This window comes from Salvia hispanica, chromosome 4 (assembly GCF_029641045.1).
Source record: "Salvia hispanica isolate PSC_SH4W2 chromosome 4, Shi_PSC_v1, whole genome shotgun sequence".
Taxonomy (NCBI): domain Eukaryota; kingdom Viridiplantae; phylum Streptophyta; class Magnoliopsida; order Lamiales; family Lamiaceae; genus Salvia; species Salvia hispanica.
In genome coordinates this window covers 36,893,171-36,900,595 of record NC_142695.1, presented here as the reverse complement: position 1 = coordinate 36,900,595, position 7,425 = coordinate 36,893,171, and positions in this window count along the sequence as shown.

Here is a 7,425-nt window from a genome sequence, read left to right as displayed (position 1 = left end):
CGCCTCCTCCCTCCCACCGAGGAAAGCGGCTATGGAACAGAAATCCGATGAGACAAAAAACACCCCGATTACGAAGAAAAGAAATCCGATGAAACAGTAACGAGAACGTAGCAAATCCCAGCGAGAATTAGGAAAGAGTTACTGTGTGAAAATCGCACACACTAGGTGTGTAGATCCCCCATTCTCTGCTTTTGATTATACACAATCAAACCCGTTAACGAAGAAGAGAACATCATATCATCAACTTGGTGTTGGCGAAAGAAAAATCATTGAGCTACAAAGAATTTCACTTCTGCAAGAACGAACTGGCGAAATGAAGAGGTGAACAAAATTCCAAGTAGAATATTCCATCATTTGAATAAATCAGGTCTGGAGATGTGATCATACTAAAGGTCATAACTGCAAACAACTTTAGGATCAAAGTTCAATGACGGAGGCTCATAAAATCAAATATCGTCCTTATGAATGACGAATTAAAGAAGACTACTCAATCCAGATGTCCAAAGTTACAAGGGCAAACACCAAATTTTCAAGCCAAGTGAGTCATGACTTGTTATAGGAAAAGAAATAATGGATATCACTTGCAAATTGTGAATCAACTAAGGCGTTTAAATAGACAATGGCTCACGGTTATTCAAAACGTCCCGAAGAACTTAGGATCCAAGTAAGTACTGTTGATTTAAAGATCGGTTATTCAAGCTACGAAGGTCGCACTCTCTCGCACATTTTTCGCGAGCATGAACATGGTAACATCGTTCTATGAAACCGTGGATTCCAAATTGAGATTCATCGTATCATCGAAATTAATAACTATTTTTTATGGTCGCATCTTCAAAGTCTTCTTCTTGCCATGCCACATGGTCATTTTCGATTGCCATTATACACGCGATCTTAATGTGTCATAAACGTCGTCGTATTTGTGTCGCGTCGCCACTTTGGCAGGGTATGCAAGACTGCATAGTTTTATTAGCTCTTAGGTATGATCTCACCATTGTAAGGATACACCAAGTTCAACATATATATATTTTCGTTGGTTTTATCACTCAGGAAAGTGATATTGCAGTTGTCATCTTGCAACTGAGTTCTAGCACGTTCAGTCTGGCCTACTTCTTAGGCACTCTATAATTTCAAGCATAGCTTGAAGTCTCACACTTCAACGTATATTTGATCATTACTTAACTCAAGCTCCATATGGCTTCTATGTTCGCAACAGAGTTCACAAATTTCACATTTCACTCTCGTAGTGATTCTATACGATACCTTGTACTTCATTGGTCATAGATTATCACCACATGAAACTTCATTCATATATTGCACAATCAAACATGTTTGTCATATAACCCATTTGGTGTTTCATAACAAGCATCGTAAATCGATATATGTGAATAGCAACACTCAGTCAATCAATCATTCATGGAATCGCATTTCATAAATCATGCAGTTCATGCGCATCTACATCACAATCACAATTCGCAACCACACGCGTATCATGCTTTGCCTTTCACAGTTTCATAGTCATGAAATTTCAACCACATAGGCACAAAGTTTTGTCGTTCATGGAAGCAACATGTATTTCCTTCAAGTTAATTCTTTAGTTTCGCAGAAGTGATAACAAATCTCAACATCAACCAATACAAGTTCACAATCATACTTCAATATCCATCACATTCAACGCCTTCATGCCTCATTGTTAAAAACAATTTGTATATTCTCATAATGTCTCCCATTTCGTATCTTCACACCATTTTTCAAAAGACATAGTATTTACTTCACATTTCTCATAGGTGTTGTTTCACATACAATCAAGAAATCACAGTCATATAGGATTTCATTCATCCAAGCACATAGAAGTCTAACACATATTCGCCGATTTTCTTTATCGAGTAAAATACAAGTTCACTTGCACAACATCATTCATCATTCTTTTTGCATAATCACACTTTGCAATTTCGCATGCATGCATAATCATCATTTTATACTCCAACACAAATTTCCAAAAATCACAACAACTCCCATTCGCTTCAACTTCCAACATTTCATAATTCAAATCAATATTCAAAGATACGGGTTACCTCATTCATCGTGGTTGAGCGGAGACGAGTCGTGGTGTTGAGTCTTCGACGATTATTATTTAATCAATTTTCCCAAATTTCAGATTTTAAGACAACAAGACTCTTGGGTCCAGAGCGGAAAGAACTGAGGCTCTGATACCAACTGTAACAGCCCGACATTTCTAGGGTATAATAAATACGGCGACTGTTAACTAGGCGAACTTAAGGCGACGAAAAAATTAGACTAGGGTTTCATTTAAAGAGATTTGACCAAGTATTTAATGAAGTATCAAGGCAATAAGTCAACAGCTAACTCACGAGAATCAAGATTTAATAGATATAATGGACTAAGCTCAAAAGTCAAAGGTTTATTGTAGCTCCAACAAAACGCAATAATTTCCAATATTCCCAATCAAGGAGCAAGTTCAAAACAACCTAAAATAGTAAGTTTCAAAATATTCAGCGGAAGCATTTCCAAGAGAAAGCGGAGCCATGTATGAGGACACGACTACACTCAAAATCCCAACCATCCATATTATTTGATTCAACCATCTCAACACCACCGACCGCCCATCGCCGCTCAACCTGCACATAGGGAAAACACATGCAGGGCTGAGTATTTTAAGCATACTCAGTGGACTCATGCCAAAACATTTTATAGTTATGCCACCCTTACCATAGTGAACTCGAGGTTTTGCATTTATTTAAAGATAAGCATCGAGTATCACAAAATATATCATGGACTGGCCAGTCAAATAATACCTCCCATTTTCTCATCAATTATCATTTCATTTGGTGCGACGAAGTGTGGCCACACTTTCGCCCACGAGATCGGCCGACTAGCAAGGACGGCTCCCGATCTCCCGTGTACACTAGCCTGATAGGGTTTGCGACCCTACTCAGACCCGAATTCTTTTTTATAGCCCTTTAGCCTAATGGAGCGTACTCACAATCTAGGCATCAGGCACACAAAATATCCAAAATAATTATAGGCATGGCATAACAGTTTAATCCACCCTTATTGCTCCACTTTCATATATTTGCAACATAAGAGAGAGTTTAGAATAAAGCCCACCTCGATTTCCTTCGAGTTCAAAAATGCACTTCTTCTTGTTATCACACCGGGAACGCGAACTATCACCTTTAGTTCATATATTTCAAATAAGTCTCAATCATGGATCAAAATCATGCATGTTCTCACGTTTCCCTTTTCCCATCGATTATTTTCAATATCACCAATCAAAATCAAAGTACGATTATCATATCGTTTTTATTCACACAACAATTCCAGATTTATCATCAAATCGTGTCACGCATGAGTGTTTCCCACACACAACACATGCACACACACACAACACACATGTGCACGCATACCGAGGCGTGCACACACACACACGGTCACACACCCACACATGCATCAAAATTCACTGATTAATTTCCCCCTTCACTCGATCTAAATGCATGTGGACTCAAGAACACCGATTGATCGGTAGAAGAAGAGGAGATCAAAATAAAAATACCTTTTCAATAGAACAATCGGTAGGAAACAAGTAGGATCTTGATTCTTCAACAAAATCTTGAATTGCAGCTTCAATTCTTCTCCAAAAGATGAAGAATTAATGAAGAAAGTAGGAGAAAAATTTGAGAGAGTGGGGAGAAGTGGGAGACGGTTTTTTTCCAAGAGTGGGAGGCGTGATTTTGGTGTGCTAGGGTTAGGTCTCTCACTCTTATTTATAGAGTGCAAAATATAATATCTTTAATTAAATAAATTAAAGATTTGGAAGAGATTTAAGGAGTAGTTGGCGTTAATTTGGTTGAGGAAAAATAGGGATTTCGAAATTTAGGCCTTTTAATTAGCCTATGATTTAATTTGAATATTTCACGGAGTAGAATAAAATATCACGGAGCAAGAAAATAATAAATATTCTCCCCAATTTAATAGTGAAAAGTGGCGTGTAGTTTGCCTTTCTCAAAAGGGATTTAATTAAAATCCTATTTAAATTAGGATATGGTAAGATCTTCTGAGATTTGGCAAGATATGCTAGGATATTTGAATTTATTTATGGAAGAGAATAAACAAGGGATCAAATAATATAATAAAATAATCCCTTCTCCCATAATATAAGGGATTTTCGAAAATTTCATCAACAAACAAGGAATAATCGGACTTTGGATTTAATTTGGATAATTATCCACGCAATAATTAAATCCAAGAAAATAGGATTTCTTTCCAATAAATAGGAGGGGTCGAAAATTCCACATGATTAAATAATACTCCTATTTAATTCTCACTCATCCCTTAGGAAAATAATTCACCACAAATATTATTTCTTCCCGCATCAAAATATTCATCTATTCGAATTTCACCTCCACTTCACATTTTCCAACGACTTTGACCATTCCACGGCCACGTCATATTTTCCATAATATTGACTATTCAATAGCCACGTCACATATTCAACAAGTTTGACTATTCAACTCAAACTTAACTCCATATCGCAATTAGGTCACAACGAATATTGCAATAAATCATTTATCATTTAATTCCCCACAATCATAGCATTTAATGCAAAAATTTCCACGTCACAAAAATTAGGATTCGAAAAAACGGGTCGTTACAAATACTTCAACTATTATGCTCCCAATTCTCTCTATTTTACTATACTACTATATATTAAAAATATGTATTATTCACGACCAATATTATATTTTTTTGAACGGAGATATGTATTAATCCTTAATCATGAATATCTATTGTGAATTCATCAATTTGCTAGGATGATTTCCTAATCTTGTATTCGAGTTCTATTAAAAAAAAGTTTTTGAATTTATACATTTTGAGTGCGAATTCTTATATGTTTCGCATAGAATATGTGGCTGGAAAATAAAATCCTTCCTAAAAAAATTATTCCCTCCGTCCTAGATTTATAGTCACATTTAGTTATGGCACGGATTTTAAGGAATTTGTGGAGTGTGTAATTAATGAAGTGAGATGATAGAGTGTGTAATAAATGAAGTGAGATGAATGAGTGAGATGATGGAGCGTGTATTAAATAAAGTGAGATGATGGAGTGTGTATTAAATGAAGTGAGTTGGTTGAAGGTGGGTCTCTTTTTGACTTTTTGGTTTCTTATTTTTGTTTTGGTCATTTTTGTATTGATAATGATATTTGGGTGTAATTTAGTGAATAATGAGGTAAAATTTTATGTTCAAGTATGGAAAATTCTAAATATGACTATAAATGTGGGTCGGACTTTTAGGCAAAATGTGACTATAAAACTGGGACGAGGGAGTAATAATTATGATATGAATATGTATCTACACGCACCTAGAAGATGGTCATTCTCGTATATAATTGTGTTGTTTCAAATTGTTGGTTGGACCATTGTTATCTACCCATCAAATCCAAACCAGAGATGGTACACTATTGAATGCAGCAGCAGCAAGCACAACCATCTATACACATCCAATCTTACTATTTAGCTAAGATCATACATATCACAAATTCACAATCATGGTGGTTAGATGGAGGTGAAAAATAACAACCACAAGTTTCTACATATTCTGATACTCACATTTATTACTCATTAATGATATATTTTTTGATTATGTGATGACGAGTTTCCTTCACTGTTAATCACTTACATTTTTTACTTCCTTCTCATTTTCTAATTTTCTAATTTTCTTTCATTTCAATAGCTCCTACTTGATTTGTCTTTAAAATAATTAACTTCCAATAAAAGAATTTACTTACTAATCACTATCTAGTTGTTGTAGTTGTTGTCTTGTTGGAAGTTGACATGGCGATGAACTTAGTGATTTGCATTCTTTTTTTCACAATTCACTTATTTCTCTATTTAATTAAATCTAAATAAGCAAAACTAATCGTATGCCGTATAAATGGATACAAAATCAATTTGTATACAATCCCAAAATAAAAATAGAAAGAATAGGAAGTACTACAAATGAAATAGAACTGCAAATTGAAGTTACAACTGAAATTAAACAATAGAAAACTACCCGAGTCAAGATATTCCTATTTCCACAAGATGTGATATTTCCTAACAATTCTCTCGGTTCAGACGTGTCGTCTCCAAATATAAAAATGATTTTGTCTCATTTGTAACAGCACTGTTCACATAATATTTCGACAATGAACTTATCCAATTACTATGAAATATGCAGTATGGAATACATTAGTGACTACACTATTTATAGGAAGTACCCTAAATCTATCATCTTGGCTCATGTAACAGTTGGAGTTACATACGTTACACATCATGTCTAGGAGACATGCACACATCGAGATGCGCCGGGACAAATTATGGGTTATATCCTATCAGGTGTTGGCTGCGTGCATAAGCGGGTATAAGATTAAATCAATTGGATATTTTAATTTTGGACCCGAACCAAGCTTAAATACCATTTGTTAAGATCGAAGTTCAAGGCTCATAGCCTCGACGTTTCATCTCAAATATTTATGTATCAATTATCTCAAATATGATATGATCATGAACATATCATTGACATTTAAATCAACATCGAACAAAATATCGCCCGACTCATTATATACATGTATGTACTAGTACTACAGCATAGTGCTAATACTTATGTAAGTTTTTGAGTAAACAAGACACGTATGCATCCATGGATTCTTGTTTCATGTGAATTGCGTAAAATCACATAAATTGATTTAAATTTAGATAATGACATTTTCCACTAAATATAGCAACACTAGTTGACTAAGAAGTGGGTAGAAGGATGTTTTTAATTGGTCTATAGTCAATTTATCATGTAGTTACGTGCGATGCATCAATGCTCTAGAACCCACCATTTGAAAAATGAAATATAATGTGGTACAAATTCTACTTATACTTATCATTTGTACTAGCTAGTAAGTTGAAATTTGAATTGTAAGGCATATAGCCAACCTACGTATGAATATCAATATTGCTTCAAAGCCAGATTATTAAAAAAAAAAAAACAGAATATTGAAATTGAATGTTTGAGGTGAATAAATTATATATCTACATATATATTGGAAAATATAGTATGCTGGAGAACGCTTAAGTATGTTTATAGTTAATGTGTTGTGGCATATCCTTGCTGATCGTCTTAATAAATCCTTGTTCGCCATCTTAATTTATTTGATATATTACTACTAATATTTATTTATAAAGACAAATCAAGTAAGTGTATGCTTTTTCTAAAATTAGTAGGAGAAGAACATGCATCCAATAATATATCCAAAATACTCTCTTACAGTGTTATCATAACAATCTTCGTACATATACTCGCGTCATTGCATTAAAAACTCCAATGATATAGAAAGGTCTCAATTATTGATTATTGTTGGATTGGGATTTCAAGAAAA